The following is a 12,940-nucleotide window of genomic DNA, read 5'->3' on the forward strand; positions in this document are numbered from 1 at the left end:
GTCAAATATTTTTTTAGATATAAACATTAGTTACTCTAAATTTTTAACTTAAGATAAATGATTTACATATACAATCTACTTTATTATTAATATTTTTTTTGTAAGTCTATTACTTTAATTTCGTTGCTGATTTCTAAGACTTACTAATTTTTTTCACAGGGTCATATGGATGCACCATCTCAGACACCTTCAATAGAGGTAAACATTAATTATTGTAAATTTTAATGTTAATATAGAAACAAATGTCCTATTATTATGTTCTTTTCTTTATGGCTTTGGAGTTATTTTGATGAAAGTATACGAATATTTGATGTCATAAATGATAGGAAAAAGCTACAATGATCACTGATCAAATGCAATCTGAAATACGGGCATCATATCTACATGACATTGGCCTTAGTACTGACCTTGTATTCATCACCCAACAAATTACGCAAAGATACACTGATGAGCTTGTTAAAATTATCATCAAAGGTGACAGAAGTGAGGAGAAAGAGGCACTGAGAATAGAATTGGACCGTAGAATCCAATCTTTGAAAGTAAGCAGTAATAGAGGTTCAATAGATATTAATCTTTTATAGTATCTTATGGATCATGATCTCTAATTTTATGTGTTCTTGTATAGACATATGTGCCAGTTGTGAGGTCACATGGTGAACATGGTCAGAATTGTTACGCAGTACCTTCGTGTAAGTAACACTTTGTTTGTTTTGATCAACATTATAACACTTACCTTTTTTTTTGTGGATGTTTCTCGCTAGTATCCCATTTGATATTTATCCATTGCAAATGTCTTTGCTAACAATATTCTATTATTCAGCTCATGATGAAGTGCAGACTCCTCCTTCAGTTGGTGGTCCACTATTGTCTGCTGCATTGTCGGCAACAAGGACCATGCAAACATCATCGTCTATGCCTAGTAGAACTGGTAAAACCTTGTTTTGCTATATTTTGTAATGTGTTATATTTTGTAATGTCTTTCTACAAGTTGATGAACAATTAAGTAGCATATTAGTGCTTAAATGATGTCTACAGAAGCTTGCATACGCACACCATGCATACATACATACATACATACATACACACACACACACACACATATATATATATATAGCCACACATAGGGAGACATGGACATAGGCAAGGAGGTAGACCAACAGAGAGCAATACTAAAATTGTCATTTAATTGTATGATGTTTCAGTTGATAGAGCAACAGAGAGCAGTACTACTGAAGTTGATCCATTTCCTGGAGCAGTTCGTGTGATTAGTATTGGTTCGTATGGAAGGACATTGTTGCTGAATAAGAAAACTATGTTTCCATCAAGAGAATGAAAGCTTCTAGGTGCTTTAAAATTGATATTATTTAAAGTGTAAATTTAGTTTACTTTTACATTACTCATTTTGGACTAATAAATCCTTTATGTTTTTGTAGGTAATAATGCTTTCTTTGAACATCTTTTTCATATGACATTGAGACTATTTGGACCCACCATACATAAAAGGTACGTAGTTTCATATCATTGCTACATAATTTTTGTTTTCTTCTATTTATTGTAATATATTAAAATTATTAATCAAACAATCTATTTTTTTTAAAAAAGGTAGAATTTACAAGCTGTGGAATTAAAAAATTAGTTGATTGCATCCATTGAGGAGAAATTTGAGAAAAACATTTTTGACACTGGCCTACTTCTGAAAAGAGCAGCAAAGCATATAAAAACTGTGAGGGATCAATATAGAAGGGCTCTTAATGATAACCCAAAGTACGACCGTCCTTCTATGATTCCACCGATGGAGTGGAATGAAATAATAGAAGATGCAAAGGAGAAAAGGCTATGTGAAGATAGAGATAATGAAGCAGCACAGGGCAAAAAGAGGTATGTCATTATAGTATTAAGTACATTGTAATCATGCACTAATTATTGATATTTGTAAATATATAATCTAAGATGTTTGAAATTGTTCATAGATTGCAGGACACATCCATGGCTACAAAAGCGAGAATAGAAAAGGTTGGCCAACACAAACTTGGCTCTGGTGGTTATATGAATCTACAATCTCAAGTTATAAGTAGAGCAATGAATTTTGTATTTTTTTTTAAATATAATGTTGCAAACGGTTTTGTTTAATGAAACCATAAATGGAAAACTGATGTTATCAAGCAAAAAACACAGGGCACAAATTTCAATGTGGAAGTCACAGATGAAGATAGAAAAATTGCCTTGAAGGAAGGCTATAAAGTTGTGGTTGCACACCTACGTGAAGAATCTGTAAGCCTTGTCCAACAATCCAGTGCACCAAATGATATCTCATAGGTAAATTGGTCAGATGAAAAGTAAATGAAATTAAATAGTTGAGAAGATTCTTTTTTGGTATTAGTTTTAAACATAAATTCACTACATAACAATGTGCATAACATTTTATTGCAGCCTTCATATCCTATCACAGAACCTGCTCCTAACGAAGGCCATGATGTGCATTATAGTGGTGGAGGTATTAATTTTCTATTGGAAATTAATTATGCAATTATGAATACAATTTAACATCTTCAATTGGAATTTGACGTGCATCCTTTTTTTGAATATTTCAAAGCATGTTGAACATCATGTTGAAGCAGTGGACCATGTTCCAAGCGTTCAATATGTTGACGTGGTGGCAGATCAAAATGTTAATGTAGATGATGTGGCATTGTCAGGTAAGAAAAAATCATTTTATGTTGTACTCGTACTTAATTACAAACTTGTAACAATTAGAAAAAGAAAAAGAGTATACCAATTTATCGCATTCACTTGTTCTTGCAACAGAGCCCCCTTTAGTGCAACAACCTCCTGCTCCTCCAAAAAGAAGGAGCCATCATAATTTGACATTACATGTGCCAGAAGAGGAGGAGAATGAAGCAGATATGGATGCTCCTATGAGTGTTTTTCTTAAGAGAGCTCAGAAAAACAAAAAAAGAAATGATGTTTTAAAAATCTTCTTTGATAAACCTTGTTAGATAATGAAAGAACTTTGTTTTAAGTAATTTTGTATGAATGATGTGTATTAATAGAAATTTTTAGTTTATGTTAATGAATATTGTTATGTGTTAATAAAGTTTTGATTAGTATTGTGTATTAATGAATTTTATATCATATTAATGAATGTTATGTGATTGTATTGATTGAATGTTATAGTTCATAAATGGATGAATGAATGAATGAAGCATGTAATTAAATGATAATGGGTACTTTAGATTGGTGTTAGGGGGAGGGAGGTGAGGCCAGATGAGCTTCCACCTTCATGTGGTTGGCCTTGTTAAGTAGAGAATATTATAGTATTCTTGAAACCAAGTGAAGCTCAAATTTGTTAAGTCTTCAAACACACATCCCAATTCTCTTTAACGAGACTGAAGTTTTTTCGCTTGTAATAGTCTCATTGTAGTCATCTTTTGGTTCCTTGAACATATAGTTCTTGCTTAGTTTAAATCCAATTTATTAGATATTTGTCCACATTGGAGTTAGTTTGGCATAGAAACTTGCATATTTTATTATATATATTTAGTCAACTGAAAGCAATGTAGAAAGCATTCACATAGTTGATGTCTAACAAAAGAAGACAAGATGCATATACTATTTAGCATGGAAATCCTTGTAGGTGAATTGTGTGTGTATGTACACACACACACACACACACACACACACACACACACACACACACATGTATGTATGTATATAACTTCAAACAAATGTGTAGACTCAATTAGCAAGAGACACCAACCTCAAATCCTACAACGCAGAAGGAACTGACCTTTGAAATGCAACGTGTTTATAATGTAGGTAGATTTGCCTTAGATCTCCTTCGAGGTCTTCAAAAAATCTGCCTTGTACTTATGAATAATCTGCCAAGATTTGAAATAGTGTTTTTCAATAAATGCTCTAAACTTGGAATATACCTCCATAAAAATTTTGCCTTAGATTTGCTCATCATATTCAAAATAAGCCTTCACATGTCTGTTCACTTAGGTATGATTTAGGTCTTCCACAAATTTGGCTTATAATTATGTTCTTGAATCTCTTAAAATCTTCTTTGTATTCAAATGATATTTAATGAATTGATTGATACAAATTTCCTCATACTTGAATCCAAATATCATTATCATTGTCAAAAATAACACAGACATAAACTCATTTTGGTTATTCGCTTGTTATACAAGTTAGTCTTATCTTTTTGGGTCTCACAAGTCATGCACTTATGCATCTTTCGGATATCCACAAGCTATTAGAGATGTTTGGATGGTTCATGTCCTTATTTTTTGTGTGTTGTTTGTAGGGTTTTTTCCATGAATTCTAAGGAGAGACATGTTGGATGTTTGTGATAGACATGTCCACCTATAAGAAAAGGATCAAATTTAGAAAAAATGCAAAGAAAAGCTTGTAAGGGTTTTAGGTGTCTTTAGGCCTAGTACAGCTTGTAAGGGTTTTAGGTGTCTTCGAAAGGGTTAGTGAAGTTATAAAACCTTTGAAAAGGTTAGTGAAATATATTAAAGGCATATATGATTGCTAGTTGTCGAAGTTGACACTTTGTGTCAACTTAGACAACAAATTTCAGTTTATAACTAATTGGTAACAGTCAGATAGTTAGACAGCAATGGTTGTTTATTTTTGTTTGATTATTTAGAAGGGATTTGTCGAGTGTTTGGGGGAGAAGTAGAGTTGGTGTGGTTAGACAAGGCATTGTGAAAGAAATTTAATCAATAAAATAATCTTGTTCTCTACAATTCAGTATCTGTCCCATGGAACAGTGAGTTCCTATGATGTATCAAATGCATTTTGACTAATATTTAATGTGAGAACATTTTATTATTTTTGTTATCTTGTCCATGCATTCTTTTAATTTTCATTGCGGGTTGAGTAAGGAATAATAGACTGGTGCATTCAAACCAGTGACTAGTTAGACACAGTCAACTGTACTTATTCTGAAGTTTCCAATGTAGATTCTCTCCTACCACCTGTAGTCACTGTTATTGGTGGGAGACAATGAGGTTGTGATAATTTATTTGTACTATATTAACCAAATGCAGGAGAGTGGGAAAACTTGGTGTAAGTGCAGTGTTGGATGGTAATTGCTGATGGAGGTTTAGCCTGGATTAGACACCAGTCTAATAGATAGTGGATCATTTCATGTTTGAAGATGTTTGGGGGGTGAATCCTTCATGTTTGGGGGGTGTCTCTGTTACAAAAAATGAGACAATAGAGCACTGCTAGTGTTATGATGGGCAAAATATGTCTTTCATTGTGATAGACTATTTCTAAGTCATCTGTGTTGTTTCTTGCTATTGTCAAGTAGTCTTTGTTTTCCTTGAGACCATGAACAAAATTATCTACCATTTTTGCTAATGATAAACTTTTGACTTGAACAACGATAAAGTTTATTATTAATCATTATAGTGGAACAACTTTTGACTTGTTCAAAAATTTTAGTCGAAAGTGTTGGAATTGATAGTGAACCCCAAGCTCCTAGAAATCACTTGCAACCAAAATGCATGTTACATCTGTGTCTGATAGAGAATATGATCCAAAAAGCATGCCTACTTTGGTGATTTGGCTATTATTGTAGCACTACAAAGTGTCTTATAGTGTTTCTCATTTTCTCAAATAATAGGCAATTAGTTCATGATTTCATCGTATCTTATAGTGGAACAACTCCAAGAATCTTGGGTAAATTGCTTTCTATAAGACTTTCTTGTATAGGACACTCAATAATGTGGGCTAAGTGGTGGGCACAAAGAGGAACAAGAAAGGATCTCTACAAGTGCATGGTGCAGTAGAATTCAAAAATGAAATTGAAGTGCTCTCATATATTCATTATAAGAATCTAGTCAGTCAAATTGGCTTTCATCTCCATTCAACCTGAAGATAAGTTGTTTGAAGACCTGGTTGACTTTGCCAAGGAAAAAAGTACAACTTCACCCAGTAAAAGCGAAAGTTTTTAAAAATTAGAAGTTGTTCTCTAGGATGGTTTGTACTACATATCTTCAAGTAGCTTGCTACAAATGATGGTTTAGGTGTAGCATCAGTTTTATTGAAGCCACTGTATAGTCTTTTGTTCAATTGAGGTTTAGTATTCATTATGTGTTATATTATTCCTAGTGCACTGCAATTTAATTTATTTCTTGTTACTTTTTTTTTTGTTATGAAATTCCTTTTGAAGATTTGTATATTGAAACAAACTTATGTTCTTAGCTAGAAGGTAAACGATTTTAGTAACAGTGCCAAAAGATATATATATATATATATATTGCAATGTATTGCTGAAGCTTGTTCTATTTCAGATCTCAAGTAGTGTGTGAGCTATTGGTGTTTCAAACTACTGAAACTATCAAGCAACAAAATGCTTAATATCACAGTGAAATGAATCACATAATCTAGGGATTAACCAATTCCCAATATCAACTATATGAATGAATCACTATAACCCAACTTCAACAAAACCAAAGGATGGTTTCCTACTCTTCTGGCTCTACTAAACCAAGGCGGGTATACCTAGGGATAATTCTAATGCAACTGTGTATGAAATTATCTTAGTTTCATTGTGATTTTCATCTGTTACCCTCACATACATAAATATCTCACTTCAATTCTTCAATGCTCTCAAACTTGTACACATCCCTTATCAGCAGATCTGGTCATAATTCTCCTAAAATTTACAAATATTCCTAGAAATAGCAGCTACCTAAGGCTCAGGAATTAGATATAAATGAGTTGAGACCAGCATTTATAAGCCTTGAACAAGATTGAAAATAATTTTGATTTTGTAAGATGATTTGATATGTAGCAGCAGAATTTATCCTTGTTTACTTCTGATTTATAGGACCAGTGCCTTATCCATTGGGCAAGAAATTGACTATTGGCGGGAGATCTAATTCAAATAACCTGTATAAGAATTAAATAACTACAATCACCCATCTCCATTCTTATGCAATATCCCTTTTATGAACTCATAAATCCTACTGATTTACTGAAGCATTTATATAATTGCTTGAATTAAAAGCAACAATAAAACCAGCATACAACCCATCCAGACTGCATTCAGCCAAATAAACCTTATTTAAATGACTTCAAAGTAAACAAACCCATAAACTAGAGATAGAAATTGATGGCACAGATATAGCATAAATACCCCTTTGTATTATCCTTTTCAAATGACTAATACAATAACCAATAGAAAACCAATTGAATGCCCAGAATAGATTGCCATTTCTGTCATTTCAATTTTCTTATCAAATAGTACAATGGAAGCAAACTCAAAACCTCTGCATACTATTGGACCAACTAAATATTTACTCTTCTTGAAAGAAACAAAAAATTGCACAAGCCTCGGACCATCACAATGCCTTGAAAACTCATTTATATAGCATGAGTTGCAACAAGCAAAGGGCAATTGTGATCTGACAAGTGTCCAAGGAACAAAGCATCATACAAAAGACAAAAACAATCACAAAAGAATGCCAAGCATATCAAATATTTCTTCAAGTAGGCCCATTCCAGTTTTTGTTGTGAATCATCAACTTCTGATTTGTCTCTCATTATTCTGGCTCCTCAGAATATGTGGTTACCAAGCTGGCCAAAGAAGGATGATCTTGTGATACCTCCAAATTGGTTTTCTCTTGCGGGTTCTCACTGCTTTCACCCTGAGCAGGCATTATTACCTTTTTCCCTTCTTCTTTTTTCAGTTTTGGTACAGAGGTGTCAATAACCTGCACCTCGCCTTCTTGTTTCTCATCATCATCTGAACTTTCCTCCTCTAACTGCTTGTCCAATAGAAGATCTACCATCCAAGTGTCAAATTGTATATCATCCGGCCAGCTGAACTGTAGGATATCATTTTGCTTTTTTAAAATATAACTAGCCTCCTTTTCAAAATCAACAAATTCTTCCTTCAAAGAATCAAAAAAAATTGGACTTTAACTTTTTCCTTTGTCATGGTGGCCCACCAGGCATGCCCCTTTTCATTAATAACTTTATTTATCCTTGTGCAGAAAAGGTCATCCAATTTTTTACTCCACTCTTCATTATTTTTCAATTTCTTCTTTCTATCCAAGGCACAAGGAAATAGATCAAATTTTTTATTCTTGTACTTATTCAAATAAGAAACAATTTTCAGTTGCAGAGCAACTCTCCTGTTATCAAAATCGGATAGGTCATTAGCAATATCATACAATTTTTCAACATGGTCGTTGGAAGACTATATAATTGAATAACATAGAAGGGTGATTTCCTTTTCTCTTCTTCCCCATTTATTAACAATAGGCTTCAGGGTATCATCATGAGTTTTCAATTCCTCCCATATATCTATTACTTTTACCAACTGATCAAAGAATAAGGGCCACTCAATTTTGTCCACTAAATACATTAGAGCCTTTCTAAGCTTATCCTCATACTGCATATTTAACTCTACATGTAAGGCCCATAGTTTTCTCTTCTCTTCTTCAAATTCCTCAGCTATTTAATATTCAGGCCTTTGAGGTGTGTCTGGTATCTCTACAAGGGGGGTGGATTTAAAAGGTTCCACTGGAGGACGGGGGTATTTTATTCTTGGCCTTGTGGATTTCCCCATTGCCTTGTTTTCAAGTTCAATTCTCCTTTTTACCTCCCTATTATAGGCCTCAAGAAGTGTTTCAAATTTATTCTGTAACTCAGACATAACCTGTTCCTCCTTCTTAGCAGTGGCCAACACAAACTTAGAAGAATCCACATTCCAATATGCTACCTGTACATGTGAAGTGTCAGCAACCCTTCTTACAAGTATATTTCCCATCAACCTAGACTCATCTGATTGTGATGGTGTGGCTCTAGATCCTTTTCTCAATGACCAACTGACCAATGCAGCTTGATTTTCAATGAATGAAGTGCCTTGGAAGTCTCTTCTATTTGGGTCTTGCAACTCCAATCTACTTGAAATAGAATTGAAAATTAATGCATCTGCAATATCCCAATTGGGCACTAATAAAATGTTAGATGCCTTTATCATTTTCCTCCCCTCCTCAGGGCTTATATTCTACAATTCCTTCATCATTTCTTCTTTAATTTGGTTTTGCATGGAAATTTCATCCATTTCTAGATGCTCTTTTTTCATCTTTTTACATTTCTCCTCGAAAATGTTCATGTTTGTCCTCCATGCAAACTGTTGAAAAGCCCTTGATTTCACAAAACTGTCATCAGTCAAAAATTGATGACTTTCTTGCTCTAATACAAGGTCCAACTCCCTGCCTCTATAATCATCTATTGTTAGATCCAAACTTGGGAGAGGAAGTTTTGGATGGTTAGCCTCATCTAATTCTGCTTGAGTAATAAAAATATCTCCCTGTGATCCCATTTGTTCAACCCGTTCACCAGTGAGCTGCTCTTCTCCAATCCTCAAAGGGGACTGGGTGGGTGAATATTCCTCATCTTGAGGCCTTTCTTCTGTCATTATGTTTTGCCTCTTAGGATTAGGCTCTTCAGCTCTCTCCTCTTGGGCTATACTGGTAGATCCTATTATTTGTTTGCCCTTGTCTATAGGAACCCTTTTATTCTAAATTATAGTATATCTGGGCCTCTTTTGTACAATTATTTTATCAGTTCTCACATTTGGAGTGAAAGCCAACCTCCTCATGACCTCTCTGGCCTTATCAGGATATGAATCAATAAAAAATTGTTTCTTTTCATTCATGACCTCCATTATTTTAGGGAAGGTATTCATGAGCTTACTTATTTTGTCAGCCTCTATAATAACATTATCCAAAGGATCATATTTATTATCAAAACAATGAATGAATTCTAAGACCTGGGAATAAACTCTCCATTTTTCCTTTTTAGTTTCCTACTCCTGCAATGAGAATTCTTTCCTTATAATATCCTTTGGATAATAAGAATCGTGCTTGACTGGTCCCAACTTGATTCTATGCCTCAACATTTGATTGAAAAATCCCTCAGAATCACAAAAATGGGGATGAGAGATAGCCATCATATACTGCTCCAAAATTTTATGCAAAAAGATCCATCCCCCTTTTGTAATCACAAACTGATGGGCCACTGTCAGGTAGGGAAAATTGACCGTAATTGCCTTTTCAAAAAAAACATTTCTTCCACTCCCCCTAACTGCCATAAAACTTCAGCCATTCCCACCTTCAAAGGAACTTGGTAAGGCAAAACATGAGGGTTCCCCTTGAAACCATAGATTCTAAAAATAGTAGAAATAGGGTAGGGGATGATATCTCCCCAACTATGTGAAACTTTCAAGTCATGGGGGTTATCAACGGGCCTGATGAGACTCATTAGTACCCTAGGGATTCTAGGATTGTCACTCAATATGAGGCATCTCAATTTAGCAGCAAAATATCTATCAAATATAACAAAAGTAGCATTACTTGCATCCTAGGTCATATCTACACTCCACAGCTAGACTGGCAATATTTCCCCATTCTCCTCTCTATTTAGTTCCATCTCATTACCAAAATATGTCACTCCTTTGAACAAAAAAATATGCATTAATAGAGAGTAGTCACCAAAAAAAAATTCCACCTTGCCCTTCGCAATCCCAACTAAACCAATGTGAATTTCTTCAACCAAAAAGGAAGCAAAATCAAAAATAACATCTACATCGAAGGAGGCAATCTGAACCATCATGTACATGAAACCAATGGGCATAAATTCTTGCTCATCTTCACGAAAAACTCGGCATAAGGTCCTGTATATCTCTACAGCCCAGGAAGTGAAAAGACTCTTCTTAAAAGGCTTTCTAGAGGCTGCAGTAATTACTGGCAACGTTCCTATTGTACCAATATGTGCCCTTAGTGTACCTCTCCTAATTACATCCTTCTTTGCTTTATATTCATTCTCTAATTCTATCAGATTGATTTGCACATGGTAGTTTGATAATGGTTCCAGGTGAAAAACCTCTCTAATTTCTTCAGGAGTAATCGAGACTAGAGGCACACCATCCTTTCTTCTTACAACCCTAATGGCTTGGTCATAATTCTTAGCAATGGCTTCAAGCAAATCATAATCCATGAAAACACTTGGGACTACTAACTTTCCCAAATCAAAATTCCAGACATTACCATGCGAGGCAAACAACTTTCTTTCCAAAAAGCACTTTTTAAACAAGATAAGGTCAGTTTGAGTAGTTGTTGCATCTGTAACCCAGTTCCCCTTGTCATATAGGCCATCACCAATTTTAAGCCTATGGTTTAAGGAAATTAAATTTTTAACTTGTGCAAGTTGTACAGTAGATTCTGGGAGTAATTCTAATAAATCATTGTGGACATTACTATCCATATAATTAATTTCCCTAGAGAATGGTTTCTTAGGAGGCATTTTGATAGTATTGAGAGAATTAGAATGCCACAGAGGTTATAATATGAGTACTTACTTGACTTGCTGAATTTGTTCTTCTCTACACTTCTAAAATTTCTCTCGAATGACAGAAGAATAGTTTCACGTCTTTACCAGGCTTAACACAACACAATCAATCAGGCTCTTGTGCTGAAAAAATTTGCAATCTCTGCTCACGTGGGACTAGAATTAATGAAAATCTCTATGTTATACTCTATTTCTCCCACACGTGAAGCTTTCACTTATCATAAATGCGTCGAACAGAAAAATAGAGTGGCATCGTACTTTCTTTTTTAAACTTGTGTCGTTGATCCTTGAAAAATCCTACGATCTAGGAATGACAACTAAGCTGACTCAGCTTTCTTCTTAACACATTGGCAGTAAAGCCAATAAAACACCTCCACTTGTACCTTTCCTTCAAGGCTGATGCTTCAAACCGGGCCCATGGATAACTACAGACATGTGTCATCAACTCGCTAACTTGTTATACATAATTCTCGAGCACCTTTCCACAATGAGCTAGCAATGATCATTGATCTTACTTTAATCGTGTGTTAGACAATTGAAACAACCTTTAAGAACACAATGGTGGGTCCATTTCTTGTTAATTCACTATACCTAATATTCGCACATCTCTTTATAGCGAGTCAACGAGCGTCGTCAATCCAGACTTGATCTTGTGATAGCAATTTTACTTCAACAATAGTGGGCCACACTTGCTAACTCGCTATACTTAACTTTTGAGCACTTCTTCATAGCGAGCCAACGCCACCCTTTGATCCCGGCTCGATCTCATGATTAGAAATATTCGTACCTAGTACATGGGAAGTGGGTCCATGATATCGCTGTCACTGAGCTGGCTCAACATGTTGGCATATATATATATTTTTTCTAATCTCTACATGACATCACATGTCTTGGGCCTCGTTGTGTCTGTGACTTTCAAGTGGGTCATTATATCACTACCGGCATAAAAACCAACAATCCGGCTAGCGATATGGTGAGTTCCGATGAATCAAAATAAGTGTGCAGATTTGTGTATTAATTTAGTCCATTCTCTTTGTAATGTTGCATATTTTAGTTTCAATTTTTTTATAAATTATAATAAATATTTAGCATCTAAGATAAAATTAATTCAATTAAATAATGAGAATATGCAATAATTAGTATTGTAATGATAAAAATGATTTTTAATTTATCTTTATATTAATTTGAGCTACTCATTTTTTTATTATGTGAATAGTTATAAATCCTATAATTTGTGTGTTTTATTTTTTTTATAAATTGATTAATTATATATATTTATTATATATATAAACATGTATATTATCTTAGTTTAATTTATTTTCTTATAGTATTTGAATATTAAATCAATTAAAATAATCTCTATTAGTAATCTGATATACGCTTCCTTACTCCTAACATTTTCTACTAACCATTCCTAAACTATACTATAACTATCCCTTACATCTTGCTTTACTTCCTACCACCCCTTATCTAATTTTACCACTAATTCCCTATCCACTAGCCATTAACTCTTATATCCTTTAAAAAATAACAATATTTAAGCCAAACCTTTTATTTA

The sequence above is a fragment of the Cupressus sempervirens genome, chromosome 11 (genome assembly GCF_028749045.1).
Source record: "Cupressus sempervirens isolate cs-2001-9-10 chromosome 11, ASM2874904v1, whole genome shotgun sequence".
NCBI lineage: Eukaryota > Viridiplantae > Streptophyta > Pinopsida > Cupressales > Cupressaceae > Cupressus > Cupressus sempervirens.